General features: G+C 35.2%; 1 protein-coding gene across 1 annotated transcript in view; it reads right to left on the bottom strand.

The window, feature by feature from the left end:
* The window catches only part of KYNU (kynureninase), a 99,394-nt gene extending 94,017 nt beyond the window's left edge, over positions 1–5,377 (bottom strand). Inside the window, exon 1 of the mRNA XM_090267315.1 lies at positions 5,307–5,377. The gene's annotated coding sequence lies outside the window, so the exon portion shown is untranslated. The remainder of the gene's footprint in view (positions 1–5,306) is intronic.
* Positions 5,378–26,563: the final 21,186 nt, after the last annotated feature.

Here is a 26,563-nt window from a genome sequence, read left to right as displayed (position 1 = left end):
AGTCACAGGGTCTAGAATAACTACTATGGGACCTCAAGTGCATCTCTATGGGGCAGGGATATATAGCCATTTCTGAGTCACATTATGGAGAAGCAGTGGACCTGGAAGAAGATATCAGCAGGTCCAAAGGCACTAAGGTGCAGATGGACTTGACCTGTTCAACTAATGCATAAGAGAAGTAGGGGGAGTAGGAGACTATGATGGAAGAGACACAGAGGAAGAAGTTAGTCATGAAGAACTTTGAAGGCCAGAAAGAAACATGCATATTTTTCTATGTTTAATGAGCAATTATTGGAGTATCTCAAGTGGAAAAATGATATGATGTAATTTTATATTAAATGAAAATCACTTTTTTATTAGTTATAAAAAGAGGGGCAAATTAAGATGATTTTAACAATTAAAAGGAAAATGGTAGTAGATTTAAAGTGATGAGAGGAAATGTAGAAGGAAATATCTGGATTTAAAATATATTTTGAAAAAAAAAGTTTAAATGATCTCTGGTGAAGACAAGCAAGGGGGTAAATTTTAGCTTTGGGAGAAATACCTAAAGAAATGCCTAGGGAAGAAATATTTTAAGGAGGAGAATCAGAGTTCTATTTAGGACATGTTAAGTTGGAGATAAATACTGAACGTTCAGGTATAAATATCAAGCTGACCCTTGAATATATAAATGTAGCTCAGGAGAAAAATGAATCACAAGATATACGTTTGGTATTTTAAACTCATGGAGCGTACTTAAGATATAGAATGCCTAGCAATAAACTACAACTAACACAGATAAGCCTCTAGAATTGCAATTTAATTCTCTTCCTCCAACACACACAGTATTAGGCGTAAAGAATTGCATGTCTAAGTTTATACAATGCCAGTAAAATAGACATTTTTCCTGTCCTCTAAACTAAATTCTTATGCTTACCTGACCTCTTCCTTTCTCATTTGTCAATGGTCTCCCCTGACGAGCCATCCTTATATTCCCAGATAAGGATAATGAGCTTCAACTGAGCATTTATTTTTTATTTTTTAGTTTTTAGTTTTGATACCTGTAATGGCTTTTGATTGTTATAATTCATGCTTCTGTGCAAAAGTCAATGACTTCACCATTGATCTTGATAGTTCTTTTAACACCTGACCATACTAAATTATTTGTACTTTTCATGAAATTTTTTCTGTGATTTTTCTCACACCATACCCATTGTCCAAAATGTTCTGCTTCCCTTTGTACATATCCAGATCCTTGTCATCCTTCAATGTCCTACGTCAAATGTGACTTTTTCATGAGGCCTGTCATGATGTCTCAGCTAAAGTAGTCTTTTCTCCTCTGAACACTTATAATACTTATGAGAGCACATCTTGTAATAAGTAATACATTCTGTCAGATATTGTATTTCTTTTGATATATGTGTGGATGAGAAAGATCAAACATGCTTGCCATGTTTACAACTTGATTCTAAATGGGTCTCTACTTAGAGCTTTCTAATGAAAGAAAATGCCTTCTTAGTAGAGAGGATTGTAACTCTACCACTTGACATTATCATTTGACTGGTTTTCATTAATTAGACCTCTCCTGGACACTTGACCCATGAAAGCCAGTGATGTTGTCAATAATCTGTGGATGACTTGGCTGTGAAACTCTGACTAAACAATCACAATGGTGTTTAGCCAATTATATAATCAAATTCATTCAGGAATGAGCTATGAAATATAACTCTTCACTCAAATAGAAACAGGAGCAAAATTTAAAAGAATCATAAAGAAACACAATAAAACAGTAAAGTGTAGGAGTACTGTTATGAGTGACTAATTTTCAGAGTCATGCAAAGCCACTGATTGTTAAAGCTTGAATTGATTCCAACAGAAAATAAGAATCGCTGTAACAACAGAGCTGGAGACAGAACATCTGTGGTTCCTGAAAAGAAGACAGGACAAGTCAGTCTGGAGAATCATTGAATTCTCTCCTAAAACAAACTATGTGGAAGGCCTGGGAGGCTATTTTATTCATTGTTCTGAAAACCCCTTGAGCTGTTTTTCTGCCTTACTATCACGTATGTCTGTACTATAAACCAATTTGAGGGGAACCTCAGTTCTCAAACTTAATTCATTCTGGAAGCCTGTTCGAGAACTGATTTGCTCAAAAATCGAATCTCCTTTTTGTCTGAGGGGCATATGGTTGATCATACAGGTATCATTATGAAAGAGTTGTCTGGTAGAGAACTGAAGTTTTGCTCAACAACTGAGACATTTTTTCCTGTGAACAACTTGGTCAACAGACAAATTGTTCAAGATGGGAGATGTTCAAGAACTAAGGTTTGACTGTACTTACCATAACTCAGTTGAGTTGCTGGTCTACCCCACTGAACTCTATTCCACTTGGGGGGCCCAAATTTTGTTTAATTTATCTTTATAGTCATCTCATTGTTGAGAAGTGCCTTTTAGATAGTGTTCCTCCAAATTAGCAGTTAAATAAGAATACACAAAATATTTGAGTGAATTATTTGACATGACTAATGACAATGTTATTAGAGGGATACCTTTTCCCATTCTAACTACATGGGAAATAATTAGAGGAACACTTCCAATGAGACTCAGAATCAAGAGAGCTTGCCTTATATTTGGGAATTTCTTTGGAAAGTCAGCATTTTGAGAGTTTATTGGGATTAAGTCTAAACTCTAAATGGGGTTACCTAAATTGGAATACAGATAATTTTGTTACCATCATATTCCAGTAAAATTTAACTTTCCTTAATTAAAATTATACCTATTCATTCATTAGCTTCTTTGTATTTGTTTCTTATTCAATCCTTGTAATAATTCTGAGGTATCAGTGTTATTCCTCCTCTTTAGGAACTAAATTCTGGAATAAACAGAGTAGAAACAAAAACAGAAATAGAAGAAATAAATGTCACTATCAGGAACTACATTTTGCCTAAGGAGCTGAGTCAGCAGTGCTGCCGGCATCCTGTCATGTCCTATGGGCGGAATGTGCACAGCCAAGTTCCTGGCCTGAGACTTGAACCTCTCACTTTATTTTTACTTGCCTCTTGCTTCCTAATATATATATATGGTTTCTTTGCCCCATTCCTTTTATTACTTGTTTCAGCTCTCTACTCAGTCTGCAAAGCACCACAGGCTGTGAATCCATCTAGTCTTTTTAATCAACCCTTCCTGTTGAGTGCCCATGATACCACAATGCCCTCACTCCAAGGAAGCAACTTATTAATGCATAATAACTGCTGCTTTCATAATAACTGCTGTTTAATCCTGCCTTCAACAAACCAGCTAAAACAGTGGTTTTCAAGCCATAATTTTATGCTTTGTTTAGGTTTACCTTTTGTAAGTAAATTGACATGCTATTATTTGAAATCAACTCAAGTTAAACAAAACCCTGGATCTCATATTTGACATACTTAGTGCTAAATTTTTTTACTCTTTTCTATTACAGTTGTCCCATTTTCCCCTTTGCTCTCCCCTGCTCCTCCCACCTCGCCCCTCTCCCACAGTTAATCCCATGAAGAACATGGGCATATACACATATGGTCTTGGGCAAGTCACCTAAACTTTTTGTGTTGTAATATAAGTAAGTGAAATATTACCTTCTTCAAAGGATCAGGATTAAGATCAAATGAAATTAGTGAAGTAAAGTCCCTCATAAAGAGATAGAAGATATTCTCATAATATATTTCAATATTAATAGCTTGGGATGAAAATTGCTATTTTACCCTCAACTTAGCTTTTTAAATTTTGTAAATTGTATTTTCACAATTTTATTTAAACAGTTAAAACTTCATAGCTGAATTTTTTGTAATCATAAAAATGGGTTGTTTTTATGGACTCATGGAAATCAGGATCTCCTAGTCACCAAAGAGTCAAAAATTAAACCATTAAATAGACGACTATGACTACCCCGTGGTTAATCTTTACACAGTTTTAGGTATCATGCCTCAAATGAGCAACTTGTACTCATGGGTTCAAAGTTTAGAACCTGGTAAAGGACATTATAAAGGAAGTGTGTAGCTTTTCATTGAGAAAGAGGAAAAGAAAACATTATTTAATATATATGCATATAACAGCAGTCTTTAACCCTATCATTGTTTGAAAAATGAGTGATATTGCTCTGTCACAACTGCATATTTCAAATCTAGGATTATATTAATTACTTGCTGATCTTCATATTAATAAGATCAATGCGTTTACTTCAATTTACTACTTAAATAACACCCCGCCTTTTTAAAAGAAAAGCAGAAAAAACAAAGAAACAACAACAAAAAAACCCTGTTAGCCATGTAGAGAAAGTATATTCTTAGGCATGTATGGTGTTGGCCAAAAAGACCATTTAGTTTTTTCTGTAAAATAAAAGACACATTTTTCATTTTCACCAATAACTTTATTGATTTGTATGATTTGATCACTATCAACTTCAGCTGATCTACTTGACTCTTTCGCAATCCACTTTGACACTTCTCCATACACTGCACAAATCTGCCTTTCTCCCTCTCTTTCTCTCTCTCTCTCTCTCTCTCTCTTTTTTTTTTTTTTTTTTTTTGCATTTCAGGTGCATTTTTACCTTTCTTGAAATAATAAAGCATAATATGCCAAAAATGTTGCTTATTTTCTTCCATCATCAATATTACAATGGTTGCACAAACATTCACAATTTTGATAAGCTTTAAAAAAAAATGCATGCTGATATGACAGCTGGAGCAATACAAGCTAACAAAATTATTTTGAAAGAAGTTCAAGACAACTATAGAACCATCTTATGGAAACAACCAAACAAACTTTTTGGCCAACCCAATATTTCATAAAATGAAAGTGTAACTTACTGTGCTTAAGAAATATACATTTTCACTCCTCTAAGTAGATATTTAATGACTAATAATACTGCAAGACAACTAAAGAGTTATCAGAAAACAAAGGACTTAAAGCTAAATTAATGATCTGAATTTTTATCTAATTTTGCCATTTCTTAAGTAACCACAGGGTTAACTTTAATTAATCTAAAGTATCTTTTAGTAAATGAATTCAGTGAACTATTGACATGAATTCTTTTTCACTACTTGGTAAAGATCTTTTCATTTGACATAAAATTTTTAAAACGATTGAAATGATCTCTGGAAATTTAAAGGAATAGCAATTAGGGAATTTTACTACTTTTGTGAATATAATTTAGAGAAGAAAGAAGAAGAACTTGGCAGAGGAAGCTTCTAAAGCATTGTGAAAAGGACACTTAGCAGAGGGACTATCCCTTTGAAAAAAATCATTGAATATATATTTGTGTACAGAGTGTATATCAGTGTCTCAGTGCTTACCGGCTAAGGCTCCAATGGAGTTCACAGTTCCTGGTCTTCTGTTTAAAAAAAAAAAAAAAGAAATCTCTCGAGAGTTCTGTGCAGCTTTATAGTCCAGGCCTCAGGTTGAGAAATTCTACACACTTCTGCTCCAACTCTGCCCTGTGGGGAATTTGTGAGCTAACTTTAGTTCCTCCCACCCTACGTAAGGTGATCGTAAATTTCCAATCACAGACAAGCATGTCAGCAAAATGCTTGTTTCGCTTTCTGCTTTAAACAATATGAGCTCTGCTTTGCACTCTTTTCCCTAAGCAGCTCCGCTCTTTAGACGCTAGTAAACATTTCCTTGCCTTCCAACTATACATATCACTGAACCTGTGAGCTTCATTTTATATTATCCTGTAGAGCAAGTAGGATATCCTCATTAGTGTGTGAGCTACACCAAAAAGTTTGTCCAGGAGCCAGATTCCAAAGTCTGCATTCCTTGCTTGCTTTTGGATTTTGTAGCCTAATGGCTGGAGATAAATTCTTTCCCAGCTCTGCAGATAAGGGAAAGTGGATTTTTGAGGCATTGTTAAATGCATGCTGAACCTCTGGTGGGTGTGGCTCAATGGATTGAGTGCCGGGGTTGGGAATGAAAGGGTTGCTGGTTTGAATGCCAGTCAGAGCACATGCCTGGGTTGCAGTCCAGGTCCCCAGTTGGTGGCACGTGAGAGGCAACCACACATTGATGTTACACTCCCCCTCTTTCTCCCTCCCTTCCCCTCTAGCTAGAAATAAATAAAATCTTTTAAAAATGTATGCTGAATTTCTACATTGAAGAAAGAGTTTTATATTTAATGGATAAACATTTTAGTCAAAAGTTTAAAATAGGATCTAGAATATACTTTATTTTCAGTATGTGTGTTTTAGCAACTCCTGGATCATAAATCTAGACATGTAATAAGACAATCAAGGAAGTAAAAGTTAAAATTTCAGGATCATGTTGAAAGAGGCCTAGGAAATGTCATAAAAATAAATAATTCATTTAAGCCTGTGGGCTATTGTTCTGCCTCCATTATCTCTTTCTGCTTATTTGCAAGCTTGGGTCTTCTGATGACTGTCTTTTTAGTTATAAAAACCAAAACAAAGAGTTTCAGAATTAAGACCGAAGATAGAAAGCCGGCCTGAATAATTCAATCACTTTTGTATACCTACACCTTGTTGAGCTCCCACAACACACCAGGTAAAGCAGTATTGATACACAGAGATAGGCTTTCTGGACTGCTGGGAGCAGGCTGAGGGCAGGGAACAGGAGGGGTCACAGAAGAAGATGGCTAACAACCTGGGGCTATGCAGAGACAGTGCCAGGTCTTGCCAGGTCTCACAGGCAGGGCCATTACCTGGATAACTGAAGGCATGCTCCCTGAATCCCTGGGCAAGATGGCAGCAGGAGGAAGTTCTTACCCTGAGGATGTGCAAGGCTAGCAAGATAATTGAATATGAGGAGTGAAAGCCCTTTTACTCCCTCTGAGTACCCGGTTGGGAGTGGGAGTAGGAGGTGGCAAGCATGTGCCCAATAGAAGTTAAAATGGTGGCAGGGGAGGTACTAGACCAAAGGGGACTATCAGTCTAGCCAGGGAAAAGAAGGGATTGGTTGGCAGGTGGACCCACCTAAAACCAGAGAAAGCTCCTGGTCCCTCCCACACTCAAGATGATAGACATAGAAGCGAACAAAGAAATGCTCTCTTGACCACTTGGTGAACAACACACTGGCCAGTGCCTTTGCAGGAACTTGTGGTCCTAGACGCCACATGGCCAATGGTGGCACCAGTCTTACAAGTTGGAACAGGAGGGATCCTGAAGCTGGACAGCAGCTGAGGACAAGCTAAGTTACCTGGATGATCACTTAGCAGCCACCTGAGGTTCCAAGGGACAGTACTTTAAAAAGGAACAGGAACTCTGCATAGACTTTTGTTTTGGTCTTGCTGAAGACAGCTGGGTTTTGTCTGGGTTTTGTGGAGGAGATGAGCTTTGAGACAAGAGTCCACCATTCCCTCAGATTGTGCAGTATCTAAATAAAATAAAACAAAATAAAAAAAAAAAAACAAACACTTCTTTCCTTTCCCACCAGCCTCTGGTTCTTGAGTTTGCTTTTTGGTGGTGGTGGGCAGCCAAACCCCCTTTTGGTTTGGTAACAGTATTTGATTCAGTCATATATGAGTATACCACATGTTTGCTGTATAACTTTGGACAATTCAACTAACCCATACTGAGGCTTAATATAACACCTTTCAAATGGAGACATAAAACATAATATACCTTTCCTCATAAGATTACTAAGATAGAAAAATATATATATACATGTAGAAAGCCAGTGTACCAAGACATGTAAGACAACAGATGAATTACTCTTTTTATTTTTAAATTAACCAGACCAAAAGTACTGCTCTCTCATTTCTGAGAGAGGGGGATAAAACACATGTCTCAAAACTAGTACTTTTTCCTATTTTTAAATATTATTTTCTTCAAGAACTTTGGAGGATCTCCTAAGTTTAAATATCCAGTAAGTGAGCCTGAGGGTGAAGTCCGTGTCATTGTTTGTAGGAGAATCACATTCCTTTCATGGATATAAAATAGAAATAGAGATAAAGATCTACATAAGAAGTTATTTTTCATTTTGTTTCTTCTAAAATATTTTAATAATAGTGTTAAAAAAAATAAAAACATTCCATCAAAATACTATCTTGAAAACTATTATTTAACATAGTCACTTTTAAAGAACCTGTTTGGCCCTGGCTGGTGTGGCTCAGTGGATTGAGTGGTGGCCTGTGAACCAAAGGGTTCCCAGCTTGATTCCCAGTCAGGGCCATGCCTGAGATGTGGGCCAGGTCCCCAGTTGGGGGTGTGCAAGAGGCAGCCACATGTTGATATTTCTGTCCCTCTCTTTCTCCCTCCCTCCCCTTCTCTCTAAAAGAAATAAAATATTTTAAAAAATAAAAATAAGAAAAATTTTAAAAATTTCTTAAGAAAATAAAGAACTTGCTTGGAGTTCTAAGCTATAGTCCAATTTTTTTAATATTTGGTAATTTTTTTTAAAATTTGCTACCTTCATTTATTTTTAAAAAGTATTCAGCATATTCTTTGCACTAGGTGCAAAGCTAAATGCTAGGGATATAATGTTGAGCAGATTCTTTGTGACATTAAGATAAGCCCCTAAAAAGTTAAAGTGATTGTGAGCTAGAAAGTCACGGGGGGGGGGGGGGGGCGGTGTGAAAGCAAAATCCACTGTGGAGCTAGCTATGGAGGGAAAAGAAAGAAGGAAGTGAGCTTCCATCCCTTCTTTCTTGAAAACAGAAAGAACAACCAAGTTGCCAGGATAAATATTTGTACCAGTTCAGAGTTGACCATTAATTCCCATATATTTCATCTTGCTTACGACATATATCTCTGGGCAGTAGAGACTGATTTTTATCTCCCTCAAAGTCCTGTCCATGAATGAAGCTAAATAAGTATCTGTTGAATTAGTTAATTTTTTTTCCAAAAAATGATTTAGTTCCTTCCATCAAAATTAATGATCAGGATTTTAAGTAAAGTTCTGTTCTCCCAAAGGGTAATTCTTAAACTGTCAAAGTCACCCTTATTCTTCAGGGCTTGTTCAGCAGAGCTAAAGTAGACTTCAGTGCATGTTTGTTGTACTATTAACCAAATTAAATTTAGAGTAGCAAAATGTTTCCGTAAGTACCTAAGGCTACGGATACAATTGTGACAGGTTATTTCCAAATGTTTGATAAGCAAAAAAAGGGGTAAGGAGATTGTTAAGTAAAAATGGGTGGAACTTGGTGGTTGGTCAATTCATGTCCCACAATTAACTGTTTCGCAAAAGTGAAAGAAAACTACAACCCTAGGGGACATTTGGGGAAAGATAGATGAAAAGCTGTGTTCTCAAAGTTGTATGCTGAAGGGTAGCAGCATATACCACCCCAAAATATGACTAGAAATTTAGGACTTGTCACTTCCAAATATGCTGCTTTAGCATATTAATTATTTTGAGCAGTAGGCACTTGAAAAACAGCAAGTGCAGGCAGAGATGTCTCTGAACTCCCCTTATCTGCCTAGAGATAGATCCTCAAAAAGGAACCGATAGTCATAAATACCCTCCCTGAGAGTTTCACCAGTAGGGAAGATTGACGTATGACAGAAAAGGCAGCAAGAAGTAAACAACACACTCAGGCAAACTTTGTCAACATCTTACACCTCTCCTTTCTTCTTCAAGGACCCATTTGACTTTCCTAAAAATCATTTGCTTTCCCCTCAGAGGTCTTCATTTCTCCCCTTTCGCCATTAAGATGAGATTTAAGCCTGAATTCTAAGCCACCTTTGTAAGTTACTCATTGTTCCTGTGTATCTCCCATATATACATGACAGGCATATACGTTAATAAACTTCTGTTTCATTTTCTCTTGTTAATCTGTCCTTTATTACAGAGATCCTAGTTAAGAATGCGGAAAGTTAAAGGGAAAGTTTTTCTTTCCCTCTAGTGTATAGGAAATTTCACATTAATCTATTGTTTAAATGAAACAAAAACATTTTAAGAGCTCATTTCTCACTTTTGTGGAGGCAAATTTAATGAGTCATTATTGAGACTCTCCTTTCTTCAAGAGGGGGATGGAAATTTCACAGATGTTTCACCCACAGCAAAATACTCTGGGGCCAGCCTGCGGGCTTCCTTCCCTGTCTTCCCTTTGTATTGTCCATTTCTCCCACCCCACTACCCTGCACTCCCAAGTACTCTTTGCCCTTGCTCTTGTTCCAAAATACAACATAACATATGCTTTCTGAAAAGCCAGCTCAGGACTTTCTCATCAAGCAATTTCCATTCTGAAGCCAAGGAATGCAGAATCATCTATCTATGGGCAGGGAAAAATATAAAGAACAGAAGACAAACACCAAAAAATTCTCCCTTCTCTGCTCTTTTCCCTCTCTTTGCCTTTTCCCCTCCTCTTCTACTCTCCACTTTCCTCCCTTCACCTTCTCCTTTCCACCCTCCTCCCCTTCCCTTCCTTTTCTTCCCCTGCCCTGCTCATTCTCTTCCTTGTCCTCTCTTCTTCTGTCCCCATTCCCTCTGCCCCAGGCCTTCCCTCCAACTCTGCTTCTCCCCTTTTCTTCTTTCCTCTTTCTCATTTCTCCCCTCCTTTCCTTTTTCCTCTACTCTTGACCCTTCCTCTCTATTCTCTCCTTTCTCTCTCTCACCTCTATAGCAGAGAAAGAAAAGCAAATTAATGTACCAAGAAGTCACTAGGTTTTAGTTAGATAATCAGTTCTCTTCTTCCTGTGAGGTACACATTTTCGTTATTAGAAAAATTTTCCAGTAATGGGCAGGGACTTTCCTTTCTTTTATATTAGTATTTTTTGTTTTTCTGAGAAAAATGCAAAGGCTCATTATAAGCAGTTTGCCAATTGGTGACTAAAATTCACTTAGAAACTGAAATTCCTGTAACCCATCCACTTTTTCCTAGATCTTCTCACTGTTAAATTCACAGAGACATTTAAAGCAATGTATTGCTATTTTCTAGCAGGGGATCTTTAATAGTTCTTTATCACGTGATTGCATGTCAATTTACCTAAATGTCTGATTGTTTTCATGAAGAATTGGAATTAACAAAATAATGTATTTTTTTTCTGTATTTATATAGTAAGTGGATAGAAGAATCAGAGCTGAGCTACACAGAGTTTTCAAAATAATTTTGAAGTAAGCAAATGCTTTTAACAATGCTAGCCTTATTTCAGTGAGTCATCATGTCTGAATACATAGAACTTTGATCAATTAGTAAATGACCATTAAGGGTTTTAAAACTCTCACTGTATAGATAGGGTTTGCTTTCAAATAAACCATTTTATAGTCATAATTCTTGATTTTACTGTTTATTTAACAACACAGATTTTCTCAAAGTAAATGTTGTTACTGCTATCATCATTGTCTTGGTAAATAGAGCTCTCCTGGGGTTCCTCTAAAACTGGAAACACGAAATAACTTGAGTCATATTGATATTATTGACTTTATGGAATTATTGACATTGTCATGACTTTGTAAAATGGGAACAGACAATGCAAATTTTTCATTGAAAGGCAAAGCTTTTACACACTAGGGCTTTTTTCACAGTACCAAGTACCATACAAATACACTTTTTCTTATCATAGCAGCTCACATTTCATTAAAATACATTTTAAAATGTTAAAAATGGCTACCAAGAGAGGCAGCAAATGGTGTTTGTTTGGAGGTACTTCTTCACCATCTTCCTGTGTCATTTGAGTTTCTTCCTGTGATTGATGGGCAAAGTAGTTTCTCCTACCACTAATATGTGCTGGACAAGCTCCCACTATTCATGTGTCCAGCATTTGGACAGAAATTTTGCCAGTTAGTATTCATTTGTGACTTCTATCACTATAATACACAGCCACCAAAATATAGCAAAATCCTAAATTATCTTAGCTGCACACCGCAGACAAGGAGAAAGATTTTATTGATCTAGAATCCAAAGAATGTTAAAGTAAGTCATCAGAGCCAGAGGAAAATGTTTCTAAGGGTTCTTATTTATATAAGGAAAGTACATTACATTAGAGAAGAATAAGAGCTCATAACAAGTGGAAACGGACATCTATAATTTGAAATTTTAACTTGTATTTATATATCAGAATCATATCCTATTATATACAATTATTTTTATAATCTAAAGGAAATAGATCATTTTTAATAAAAAGTTGAATTAGAGGAATACTTGAAAACATAATTTTTTAGAGGAGATTGAAAATGTGTCTAGAGGGTTAACATGAAGATAGCTATATTATGTTTGAATTGTCTGCACAACTATTGTCAAGTTCTAGCTCAACTTTCTTTCCTTTTTTATTTATTTTACCATAAGTCTTTTTAATAATGCAGATACTAAGTACATTTTCTTTTAAAAGTCACATTTTTTTATTAAATCAATATTCATAAAAGTTAACTAATTTTTTTAGTGCATCTGGTGACTCACCAGTGCATTCTTTTTCTTTTTCTTTATTACATTTTTTGGAGTGACATTGTTTAATAAGTTGTATAATTTTTAAGTGTATATTTCTAATTATACACTATCTATATATTGTATTTAGTGCCTATCACCCAAAGTCAAATCATCTTCTGTCACCATATATTTGGCAGCCACTATGGAAAACAATATGGAGATTTCTCAAAACATTAGGAATAAAGTCATCATATGACTCAACAACCCTTCTTCTGGGTATCTACTCCCAGAATTTGAAATATTTATTTGTAAAGATATATGTTAAATGCAGCATTATCCACCATGACCAAGTCATGGAAACAACCAAAATGTCTTTTGGTAAATTATTGAATAAAGAAGATGTGGTACATATATACAATAAAATACTACTCAGCCATCAGAAAAGATGAAATACTACTATTGATGACAACATAGATGGACCTTGAGAATACCTTGCTAAGTGAATACATTATACATAAAAAGTTAAGAAACATATTATTTTACTCATATGCGGGATATAAAACTGAAAGTTACAAATGAACAAGCAAAACAAAAACTCATAGCTCAACCTTAAATTAGAATAAGAGATTCTGATGTTATTCAAACTATTCCAGACTATAAAAAAAGAGTTTTCCTATTGATTTTCTGAAATTATCTAATCTCAGTTCCAAAACTTGTAGGAGTCTAAGCTACAAATGTCTGTTTCAGATTTTTTTAAATGTTGATAAAGAATCATATCATGTATCTATTTTTATCAGAATCATTTATTTTTATTCAGAATATACAGGGTAGACAAAAGTAGGTTTGCAGACTACAAATGTTACAAATAAATAATGCAATAATTAATATAAAATAACACAACTATAAACTGTATCATGTACTTGCAACCGTAAACCTACTTTTGTTCACTCATGGATTAATTCTGTTTAAAATAAGTTATAGCTATTTTTATAACATCATTTTAGCGTATTTTGTTCTATCTTACATGGCTTTTATTATTCTTGCCTTTTTATTTATTTTTTAATTTTTAATTTTCTTATATAGATTTAATTTCTTTTTCAAAGATTTTATTTATTTCTTTTTAGAGAGAGGGGAAGGGAGGGAGAAAAAAAGGGAGAGAAACATCAATATGTGGTTGCCTCTCCCATATGCCCAACTGGGGACCTGGCCTGCAACCCAGGCATGTGCCCTGACTGGGAATCAAACCAGCAACCCTTTGGTTCACAGGCTGGTGCTCAATCCACTGAGCCACACTAGCCAGGACTAGACTTTGTTTTTTAGAATAGTTTGCATTCACAGCTTGTAAACAATTTGATTAATTTCTACTAGGTTCTTACCTCGAGTTTCTCTAAAACTTGGGTGAAAAGAAAGGATTCCTCAAAATGCAGTATCAGAAAAGTTGATAAATTTGATTTTGTAAAAAATAATTTTAAAATATCCCTTTACATTACAAAAAATGGACAAAAATCCCTCACAATAACTGAAGACAAACTGGGAAATATACTTAGAATATATATTACACATGTGAATTAATATTCTGAATATAAAAATTATTAATACTCATGTTCAAATTACTCAATAAAATATTTTATCTTATCATTTAAAACGTTTTACCATCAATTTGATTTTTTTAATCACAGGTTAATTTTCAAACTTTTGTTGTCATTTTGTGTCTTTTAAAAGACATATAGCTAAGTAAATATCTACATACTATATATTTCTTTATCTAGCTCTACATCAAGGTTATAGAACATCTGCTTTTTAAGAGGATATTAACCATTTCACATTTAGTTAAAAGCTGATGTATTTGAAAGAGAAATTTTTGGATCGGCATATCTTGGGGTGATTGTATGTGGAAGCCTGCACAGCAGTATCACATGACCTGGATGGCTTATCAGAGAGATGTAGAAGTCACAAGAACTCTTATGTGTACAGTGGCCAAGGTGATTAATGACTATCACCCTCAGGTTCTTAAAGGGATGTCCTGAAAGCATAACAGCACCTTCTTTGGAAGGACTGCATTTGGAATACTAAGGTACAGTTTTCTATTAAACCTCCTTTTTGGGTATTGGTATAAAATTTATCTCCCTCAGATATTCTCCACTGATTTTGTACATAGTAATTCCTAAAAGCAGGATGATCACTGAATAAGAGAACAGGTTTGTTTTCAGTGTTTGCCACATAGGAACCCAAAGCCCAAGCATTGCCCCTTTAATACCTCTCTATATATAAATATGCACATATTCATATGCCTTCAAACATGAACTGTACAGTACCTTATTCTTTGAACATGGCATTATCTATTAGTTTATTAATTTTTATTTTTATATTTTTCCAGCGTAGCATCATTTTTATTTGCAAAACATTGGACACTACCTAAATGTCCAAGCTCAGGAGATTGGTCAAGTAAACCATAGTATTCAATAATGGAATACTATGCTGTTATACCAAAAAACGATGATCTTTTTACATTGACAAGGAATGATTTTCAAAACTCTGTGCTTCAACTAGACCTTACTATTACCTTCTGGGTGGGACAAAAAACTGTATTTAGTGACTCAAAAATTATTTAATATTTCCAAAAGTTTAAGGAGAGATTTTGCCTTCTCAGTCCTTTGAGTACAAAGAAAAAATTTCAAAGCAACACAAAAATTTACTCTAAAGTAGCTCATTCTGTAAAGTGAATATAACTAAGAGTGGGAGAGAAAGAAAGCAACATTTCTCTGCCATTTTATTTACTTTTTATTTATTTAATTTATTGGGGTGACAATGGTTGATAGAATCATATAGGTTTCAAGTGTACATTTTTATGATACAAGATCTATATATCGCACCATGTACCCACTACTCAAACTTAAACCCTCTTGTCCGCCATTTTAAATTGGAAACAATGTTAATATTCCTGCAGGTGCAAAGTGATTGGCCAGGAGATAAAAGAAGAGAGAGACAAAGAAACTTGATGATTATTCATGATACTGTCCTGTAATGTGAGCTTTAGTCTACCTAAAATTGCCACCACAAGTCTAGTATCTGTGTTATATTTGGTAGGAATAAAATAATGGAGTTGTTGTTTAGCACAGTATGATTTGATGAGGAAAAGAGAGAGTCTATAGTGGAATGAGATAGTCTATAAAATGAAATAGTTTTGTGGAAGTAAGAACTCAGAAAAGATGTGATATTAAGTACATTATCCCCCTACTAAATACACAAATCTTTGAAACAAGGAAAGATATTATGTGAATGAATATCCTCAGATATTGTTGACAATTAAAGGAACATGGTAAAATCAGTTGACCTCTCAGTGACTTGGTTGTTTGATTTACATCAGACTCTATCCTTGAATCCAGTTTCTTTTGTTTCTTAATTAATTCTCTCTTTAAGAAGTCCAATTTGACTTTCTGTTTCCAAGTGAACTGAGGGAATAAAAGAAACAGAAGAGTGAATTTCACATTATGTATATTCTACCTAAAAATACTATTCTACTTTAACCATAGGAGAAATACCATTCAGATTTTAGTTTTGGGGAAACTATGTCGAATTGGGCTATTTTTTGCTCTGATTGCTAGGAATTAAAATGAAGATTTTGCTCTACCTTTAGCATCCCTGTGGGACTTTTAGATAAAATATGAAATCATCACTTTGTTCAAGTACTACTGCCTATTCATTCCCTCTGTCCCATTTCCACCGTTACTGCCTGTACCAGTCTAACCTGTCATCACCTTGTGACTTCTTTCTGAGCAATCTCCTAATGTGTTTCTCTGTCTTTATATTTTCCTCTATAATCTAGATTCCAAGTCAACCACAGATTAGTCTTTCCAATCATGTCTTAAAATGCTCGTAAATGATCTTTTAAAATAGAATCTGAGAAGTATGAAGTTGTTGACATCTTATTCAAGGCTCTTTGTGTTTCAGCCTGTGCTTACCTCTGGAGGCTTATTTTAGGCCCTTCTAGTCCAGCCATGTTAAATCAGTATGAGAATTTAACTATCCCAACCTCTCACTACCTTTGTGTTTTCCTTTATGCAGTTTACCTCCTTCCGACTTAAATGGTCTTTTCTCTCTTGACTGCCTCTTCCAAAAATCAACTTAAATTTTTATCTAAAATTTGAGGTCTTCTATTATACTCTAGTCAGATATTATTGTCTGTTTTATAATGTTTCCCATGATATCTTATTTAACTGATTCTTTTTTGAGAGAGTTAAAATCTTCTATAACTTATAAGCATGACTGAGGTGTTTGGGAGGTATCTACCCAGCGTGGTTTAATTTTTTTTCTTTGTGTTGGTGCAATATACCAACATGTCTTAGAGTTTAGACCCAGGTAGCACAGATTTTTGTGTTGTGAGATGACTTAGCTAACTTTTATTTAGTGTACATGGCAAATTGCTGCTACTCTCCTCCACTGCCATACTGACTGCAATTCCTTATGCTAATGGGTGATCTATGTACTTCCTTCTTCAGTCTTATGTCTCTTTCCAATACTCAGTGTGGAATGGAGTTTAGAGATTGCTCCCCAGCCAATCCAATTTTCCAGAATTACTGCTCTGAGTAAGGTATTAGTCACTGTGTTCCACTGGACCATGCCACCTGCCTTTGGAGAACTCCAAGGCTTACATGAGATATGAGTGCACTCCCTGCACCCACACTTGTTAGTTCTGAAACTTTATTGTATTAAGCAGCTATTATTCATAACTTGTGGTTTGGAACTATATTATCCGTATTAATAAAGAGTATTCTTTTTTGCTTTATAAGTTTTCTTCTTAGTTTTCTCTTGGCTTCGAAAAGAAGAGTGGAGTAGCAGTGCCTTTAATGTGCCTCCTTAATGGTTGGCACCCTTTCAATCTTACTTCAGTTTTCACTGTATCACTGAACTTCCTCTCTGACAAAGTTCTGATGATTTCCTAACTGGCAAGTCCAAACTGTTTCCTCTGCTTTTAGCCTCTATGTTAAAAGCTCTTGTTCCTATCACTTCATTTACATTGCAAATCTCAGGTTAATCTCCTTTCCCATTCTCCTTTGCCTCTTCTCTCCCAATCTCATTCCACAGAATTTTCTTTAGTTACTAATAAAAATATGTCCCATTGTTTTTGTACTTGTAGCACTTTTTGTACTGCTCTTATAGCCCTTAGCACAGGCTGAGTTCTCAATTTCCCTTATGCATCATTATCTTCTTTCTAGAGTATTTTTTTTTTTCTTGAGCATGAGGTATTATTCTTTTTTACTGTCTTTACCATAGTAGATATTTAAATATTATTAATTAAGTTAATGAATTATATTGCCTCTGCATTGTCTCCATTCACTAGGATCTATTATTAACCAGATAAAATAATAAATTAAATATATTAAAATAGCATTAATTGTAATCAAAAGCAAAAGAAACATATGGCAATGGAATTGGAAATTAAAAGCAAAGAGAAACAAAACAAAACAAAACTCTGAGTTATGAGCCTGGGGTTGTTTACAGTCTTGACCCAACATTACTAGAGCTGAACATAGAATCTTAGGATAAGTAGGAACACAAGCAGTAGACAAAGAAGAAAGTTATTTTACACATATAATAGGTTTAATTTTAAAATCTTAAGTTTAAAAGAGACTTCCAGCCAAGATGGCAGCCTAGACAGACACACTGTGTCTCCCTCCACAACTAAGAAGGAATACAACTACCTCAAAACTAGAGACAACCAGAAGTTTCATATTTTCAAGCTGCATAAAATTCCAACAAACAAAGATATAAAGAAGAAATACTCATCCAGACAGGTAAGAGGGGCAGAGCCAGGGTGGAGAGGATGCAGTATGGTGGCAGCAACAGTGTCGGCAGCAGTAGGCTGCTGGAAAGTGCAGTCACACATTTTAAAAAGTCAGGAGGGTCACCTGGGGAGCACTTCCAGCAGCAGACCAGATCACGCAGCTCACGATCCTAGCACCAGGAAAAATAAAGCCTCATTGCTTCTGACTGTGCAAACCAGTGGTGGTTGGGGTGGAGGAAGAAACTGTTTATCTCTCAGCAGAGTCCACCTGTTTAAAGGGCCTCCACAGTCCTAGAACAAGCGCAGACCCACCCACTCTGGGAATAACAGCCAGAGCAACAACTAAAGAGGCCCCAGTCCCATACAAAGTGGGAGAAGTGCCTGAAAAAGGGGTGAGTGTTGAGCAGGCAGCATTGTTCCCTCTCTGACCTCTCCCCCACATACAGTGCCACAACATAGTGAAATGGGTCACCCTGTACTGATGAATCCCTAAGGCTCCCCCCCTTACAATGTAACAAGAGCGACAACTTACCTAATACACAGAGGCAAACAAACACAATAGCCTGTCAAGATGAGGAGACAGAGAAGTATGGTGCAAAAGGGGAAATGGCTCAAGGTTCCAGTGGGAGAACTAAGTGATGAGGAGATAGCCAATCTAACAAACGAGGAGATAGCTAACCTAACAGATCCAGAGTTCAAAACACTGGTGGAAAAGATGCTCACAGGCTTGACAGATATGCTCAAGTATAGCAAACACATAAGGGAATAAGTGAAGGCTGTACTAAATTAAATGAAGGAAAACCCACACAAAACCAATGGTGAAGGGAAGGAAACTGGGGTTCAAATCAATGATTTGAAACATAGGGAAGAAAGAAAAAAAAAAGTCAACCAGTACAGAATGAGGAAATGAGAATTGAAAAAAATGAGAAGAGGCTTAGGAACCTCTGGGACAACTTTAAACATGCCAACATCCAAACCATAGGGGTACCAGAAGGAGAAGAGGAAAAGCAAGAAACTGAAAACTTATGTGAGAAAATAATGAAGGAAAATTCCCCATATGTGGTGAAGAAAATAGACATACCAGTCCAGGAAGCACAGAGTGTTCCAAACAAGCTAGACCCCAAAAAAACCACACCAAGACACATCATAATTAAAATGCCAAAGTTTCAAGATGAAGAGAGAATATTAAAAGTAACAAGAGAAAAGCAGAGCTTACCTACAAAAAGGTGCCTACAAGACTATCAGCTGCTTTCTCAAAAGGAACTTTGCAGGCAAGAAGGGACTGGCCAAAAGTATTTAAGGTGATGAAAAGCAAGGACTTACAACCAAGACTACTCTATCCAGCAAAGCTATCATTTAGAATAAAAAGGCAGATAAAGTGCTTCTCAGACAATGTAAAACTAAAGGAATTCATCATCACCAAGCCACTATTATATGAAATGTCAAAGGGACTTATTTAAGAAAAAAGATAAAAATTATGAACACTGAAATTACAACAAATTCACAACTATCAACAACTGAATCTAAAAAATAAGAACAAAATCCAACTAAGCAAACCAGAATAGGAACAGAATCATAGGTATGGGGATCATTCAGAGGGTTATCAGCTGGGAGGGGGAAGAGGAAGAAGTGAGAAAATGGTGCAGGGATTAAGAAGCATAATTGTTTGGTACAAAATAGACAGAGGGATGTTAAGAATAATATAAGAAAGGGTGAAGCTAAACATATATGCACGACCCATGGACATGAACTAAGGGGGGTGGGATTGCTGGAGGAAAGAGGATTTGTGGACAGAGGGGAGCAAAAGGGAAAAAACTGAAATTATGCAACACAATAAAATATACTTAAAAATATATAAATAAATGTATAAATAATTTATAAATCATAAATATAAATAATTTATAAATATAAATATAAATAATTTATAAATATAAATAAATAAATAAATACAATTTTAACTTTTGAGATCCTTTAATTCCAAGGATTTGGGCTATATTTTAGTCTATATTTTTACTATCACAAAATTTTATAAATAAAGTATTGCAAAGGTATACAGTTTTAATAAAACAGAAGAAAACCCCACCAATAAAATCAACATAGTTATTTTTTTCAGATTAATGAAAATATCCATCCACTCTTAAATTCTAGCTGTAGAGAAGCTAGGAAAAGGAATATGCTTTATCAGAACTTCTTTCTTCATTATCATACCCTCACAGATGACTCAAAAATAATGTTGCCTCTGTTATGAGCCATCATAGGTATGGTTGGGAAATATACACACATACCCACACATAATAAGAACTAATTCTTTCCAGTGTATGCCCACAAAAAATACTGTGCTTATATTTTCTGCTAAAGAAATTTTATGAAAAGCTTATTTTTTGCAACTCTGCCTCTTTGCCTAAAAGCTGACCCAGAGTCTCTGCTTATTAAATGAATCTCTCATGATTTAGGATACATAACTAGCATGTCTATTACTGTTGTTTCTTGTGATCTATATCTGAATTATCGTACGATTACAGTACAACACAATAAAAGGAACACTTTTGTTTGTGAGACTTGAGCCTATTGACATATTGTTTATAGAACAGTGTGCTATCTAATAAGTCCTTGTTAATAATCCAAAGAAAACATCAGAGGAGCACACCTTATTGCTCACTGAAATTCCCAAGAGGGTTAACTTAGTTTGAAAAGCCCTAGCACATGCACAGTCTCTAAATCCATAATACCTGGTAATCTACTTGATTAATTAATTTAATTTATTGATTAATATAATAAAGGTCCTTAGCTTGCCTAAAAGCTTCCCAAAAAGCAGTCATTTCACATTTATATTTAATTTATTAGATTTCCAGTAATTATTTAAAGTATTCTGAAAGTATATTTGAATGGAAATGGTAAAATGTAACGCTGATTCCACTTCAGGAAGTCAGAAGTGGGTTTTAGAGAAGAGTCTACACACACACGAAGCAGCTCCTCTTTCCCTTGCCTGTGCCAGTCACAGCCAGTGGAACTCACAAACTCTTTTTTCCTTTATGCCTTGATGTGCCCTTTCACCTTATCAGAGTACTTCAGGAACTCATTTTAACAGATGAACGTTTTTACCAAACTAGACTGAGCATACACAGCCAGGGAAAATGTGCACTTTAGACTAATCTGGTATAAATATGTGAAAATAAAATATTCCCCAGAACTTCTTGCTAGTAAAGAATAAAGCCAAGAGGAGAAGTATTGACTGAGAGAGCCAAGAAAGGACATTGGAGTGGGAATTTATCAAAAACTAGCAATTTACTTTAATGATCATTTCCTGAGAATTTCTGAAATGTTTTCAGTATTTATGGAATTTATTTAGCAACTGAAAGAAAGTTTCTACTAAGAGAAAACTTCATGCACTTACAATACATTTCAATTTCCCCATCATTTTTCATATCTATCTCTATTTGCCAATACTATAATACAAATTTTGGGAAATGTTTTACAGCATGAATTTATCAATCATTCTAGTTCCTATTCTGACATTAGTAGTATGATTTTTTCTTCTTCAGTTAAAAAAAAAAAGATACAACTTAGACATTACATTTTATGATTTTTTTTGTTTTTTTTTTAAATCATTTTTTTATGTTGGATGATAAATTATGCATGAGGGGCAAGAGCAATGGTGATAAAAGTGTTGCAGTTTTGAAAATATAAACATCTGACTTTAATGAATACAATTGTGCCCAAATACAGAAAGTGTGGGTCCCTCCATCAGCAGCAGGTCATGTGCTACCTTCAGAAAGGTAGGTCAGATCTAAGGGCAGGCTCTGTTTCCCACACAGGCAAGAGTGCCAGGCTAATGTGAGCTCAAGAACAGAGTAATGACTTCTGGTTTCCAGGCCTCATTACCTACATCTATCACTATAGTGTACATTCTAACACCCTGTGTCTAGCCTAAGACTTTGGTCTGGAATTAAATATAAGACAAATCATTCAATCTAGACTAAATTAAATTTAAATCAACATTTACATGTATATCTAGGTCCAACAAAAGTATTAGTGTAATTTGAAAGAGGCTTAATAAAAAACTACTAACTAAATGTCAAATATTGTACTAGTGTTTTATATGCATTACATCACTTAATCCTTAGAGGGAAAAAAGAGTTATAAATACTATTACTGTTTCTAGTTTACAAAGGAAGAAACTGAAGTGGAGATATGTTAGATCCAGTGAACAGAAAAGTAACAAATTAGAAAAAGTTTGCTATTAACAATATTTGAGTTCCTCAGAAAAATAGAAAACAAAAAGAAAATGAGTAAGGAATTAAAATACACAATTCACAAAGGAAAAACCTGAAAATACATTTTTAAAAAGATACACACTTTAAAGATATGCTGAAATAACTTTGACATCAGTCACATTGATAGAAACTAAAAATTCAGATGACATCTGGAACTGGAGAGAATGAGGAAAAGCAGTGTAGTTAAGACATTTGGAGGCTTTTCTTGTAATTTATTAAAGTGAAACAGGAACATACTCAATGACCCAGCAAGTCTACTCTGGGGACTTCATTGTTTTTACCAGTTCAGATATTGAAACTGACTTGCCAGACCCACAGAGTACACCGACTTGAGGTTTTTATTTAGAGAATGCAGGCAACCATCGGGTTCTAGAAGACAGTCACAGTATGAGTTCCCTTTTGGCCCAATCTCTGCGTGTTGGGACTGGGCTCAGTATTTTACTTGAACTGCCAATATCTGCATGAAAAATTTTGTCTTTGGGAGAGCTCCCTCCAAAAGCACTCAGTGGCTCTTTAAATAGACAAGCCAGGCTCATTTAACTGGTTAAGGCAGTCTCAACGTTTCAGTAAAGAAACTAACCTGAGTTGTCATCAGGGAGTGTTGACCATAAATAGAACATTATAAAGTCCACTGCTCTTATCCTGGCCAAGTCAAAAACCAGATGTCCAGTCATCGCCAGAGATAAAGATACAGCTCTTCCTCTCTGTCTGGAAATCAGTTCTATCTCCAGTAGAAACACTTCCACACTTAGGAAAGAGAAATGTATGATAATGTTCACCTCAGCATGCTTTTCAAAGCAAGGATTTAGAAATGCTGTCAAGGAAAGGAAGTAAATAGACAAAATATATGACATGCATGTGATGGGATACTATAAAACAATAGAAAGGACAGATTTACCTATGTCATAATGGGTAGATATCAAAAGTGAAATGTTTAGTAAAAGCCAGAATCATGACATTTTGAGATCTATTACATAATGAGATGTATTGCATAATACAATTTAAAAGCATAAAACACACAGACCCATACTATATATTATTCAAAAATGTACATAGATGTAAGTAAGTCATGGATAGTGGCTTGTGAAGGATTTGAATTATGGACCAAAAAAGATGCTTATAGCGGAAAGAAATTGGGATTAGGAATGCAACAAAGGAAATAAAATAAAATGAACATGTGTGATGGGGGGATGGATATAAGACTTCTATGTACTATATGGATACCCAAATCAAGAATAGATAATATAATAAAATAAAAATAAAAATATTCATAGCTGGGATAAAAAGTAGGCAAATATTTCTGTGAATAAGAAATAGAAAACAGACAAAGGACTGCAGTTATAGCCTACAGAGCTCTAGATAGGGTTGAAAAAAGAAAGGGTGCCAGTTAGAGACAAAAGTACTACTTAGACACAGGGCTTTGAAAAAGTGAGGGGTAAGTGGGTGAGCATGATTTGGATAAGGCAATTAAAGTGGGAAGAGAGATAATATGAATTATCACATAAAATTCTCTTCCTCAAAATAAACCTGAAAATTCAAATTCAAATTCTATCAAGCAGTATAGCACTAGAAAAGACATACACAATGATTAGATACATAATAAATTCACTCGGCATAGAGTTGTAAAAGAATAAGTGTGTTTTATATTATTTTAAAAATAAAAAATGAAAATCAAAACAAGCAGGTATGAATATAAAATCTTGACACATACACATAATTCTCAAATATAATAACTTCAGGCCAAATGCAATTGAATAGAGAATTAGTACAGAGTAAGTCTTGGTTGCTCCCAAATGAAAGGCTGTAAGCTTACCCAGCAATATACCTACTGTATCCTACAATTTGACCTCTAGCATTCACAAACAATTGTTTCCTCCAAACACATAATTCTAAACCTGTGCCCATGGACCCAACTTAACTATTCCATTTGCAGTTAAAACACAATCATCCTATTTCCAGAGAAAAGCCAAAATCCACCCAAACTAAAGTTCCCTTCTGCAAAGCAGCAACTTTGGAATATGTGCATTCTTCTTGTTTTTTTACAAATATGGTTTCTCATTATTGTGGCATTTACAACTCATCTCCAATTTAAGGTAAACTGGAGTAAAACTATGATAATGACAATACTAACAATCATTAAATGAAAGCTCCATGCCCCTGACATAAGCATACACAAACGCTGAAGGATGGGAATAACAAAACTGACTTTTCTTGCTCAGAGGATCACTCTTGACCATTGTCCTTCATAATGATACCTGAAAAATTTGTCCCACTTTTTTGCTATTTTGTTTAAAATTCATTCTTGAGTATTTTCTTCTGATGGGTATAGAACAATATAGTTTTGAATATTTAAATATCAACGAATATATTTCTTTTTCTTTTTGGCAGGTGAATGATTCTGAGCTGGATATAAATAATGAGACTCCAATTCTTTTCTTTTCAGTAGCCTGTAAATGTTATTTCACATACTCCTTTTCTTTGGTATTATAGAAGGAATAAAAAACTCGAGGACAGCAGAATTGGTTTTCTTTTGTAAATAACTTGTTCTTTTTGCCTTGAAGCCTTTAGAATATTTTCTGTTTTTAGAATTGAGCAATTTTGCTGAAGCATTCTTGGGTAGGTGTTTGGGCATGCGCATGTGCATATGTGTGGGGAAATTCTTCTCTATCATTTCTCTAGATATTGTCTCTTTCCAACCTCCTTATTTATTTATTTTTTAAATCCCTGTATTTCACACTTCAGACTTCTGGGATATGTCTTACAAGTCTCATGGTAGTCTCTTTGTGTTTTAGCCATTGTAAGATTTCAGGACACTTACCTCATTTTCACCATCCTAGTCTTTTATTCTTATAATATTTTTTAAATTTGAGAATTGTATGCTTTAGTACCTGAAAACCTTATTAGAATATAATTGAATTAATCTCAATGTTTTTACTTGTTTCTGTAACTGTTATTATCTGTTTCCTCCAGATTCAATTTCAAAGCAAGATTCAAATTTAAATTCAAATTCACTAGAATGACCTACTTGTTTGGAATGTTTTCCTGGTTGCTCTGGACTTTATGTGCTGAATTTCCTTATGCATGGATCTACTCTTGGCTTTATTTGCCTTTATAACTCAGATCAAGCTATTGAGATAATTCAAGGGACACAAATGATGGGAGGTGCTATAGTGTTCACAACCAGCTGGCAGTTTATCTGCCTTCATTTCAGGCTCCATCAGGAACATTTTAACTTTATAGTCTCTTTCATTGAAAAATTTGTTCTTCAAAATTCTAATTCAAGTGTGTCTACTGGTATAATGCTTCAACTTCCAAGGCCAGGGAACTCCTAAGCTGACACACATGTTCAGGTGTCATCTGCTTTGCAGCAGTCCATGGACTTCTGAGATCAAGCTTTCTCCAGACACCTCAGAATTTACTTTCATCCTAGGACTCCCCATACTTGGTCTCCAGGCATCTATCTGGTTAAGAGAAGGAAAACTTTCTGCATACATTTTCTCCTTCTGCCCAGATCAGTTTGGGATTGAGTTTGGGGAGAGGGGACTGGTATTCCAGGCCTCAAGCTGTCATGTGGTGGAACCCCAGCTTGAGTTAGTTTTACTCCAACCACTTCTAAGTTTTCTCTATTACAGAACTGCTCATCTGGAAAAGTTGCATTTCTGTATTTCAGAATGCTAATCTATGAAAACATTGCATTTTGTTTGATTCAGCCAGATGGTAAGCTTATCAGGTGTGAGACTAGTTTGAAAAGGGCAAAGGCCGATGTTTTTATTCAGGGAATAGAGTTGATGCATTGCAAAGGGGCAGGAGCCCAGTGTCACCACACTTTAAACCAGCTTTGAATAGTAATAGAGCTATTCTGAATTTAGAATTTAAATAATGGTATGATAAATTATTCCTTCATTGCCTCAATACCCAGCAGAGTCTGGGAGCTTAACAATCTATTCAGTAGTGATTCATTTAGGACCAGTAGTTGAGGATATGGTTGGAATTGATAGGGCAGGATAGTAGGAATATGGATTCAGGCATCATTTTTCCAGAATCTTTTTTTTTTTTTTTTTTTTTTGGAGTTATTACTTTTCACTTGATGTTTGTGGAGTTCCAGTTCTTTTTCCACCAATAACAATACATGGTTTACCTATTTTTTAGGGAAGTACTTTTGTGAGGAATTTAACTACTTCCTTTGTTCATCATTGCATGGAGACATTGGCCTGTTATCTACAGTTTCATAACTATCAG

This window comes from Furipterus horrens, unplaced genomic scaffold (assembly GCF_987537825.1).
Source record: "Furipterus horrens unplaced genomic scaffold, mFurHor1.1.pri manual_scaffold_1, whole genome shotgun sequence".
Lineage (NCBI taxonomy): Eukaryota > Metazoa > Chordata > Mammalia > Chiroptera > Furipteridae > Furipterus > Furipterus horrens.
This window is presented reverse-complemented; position numbering and strand designations above follow the sequence as displayed.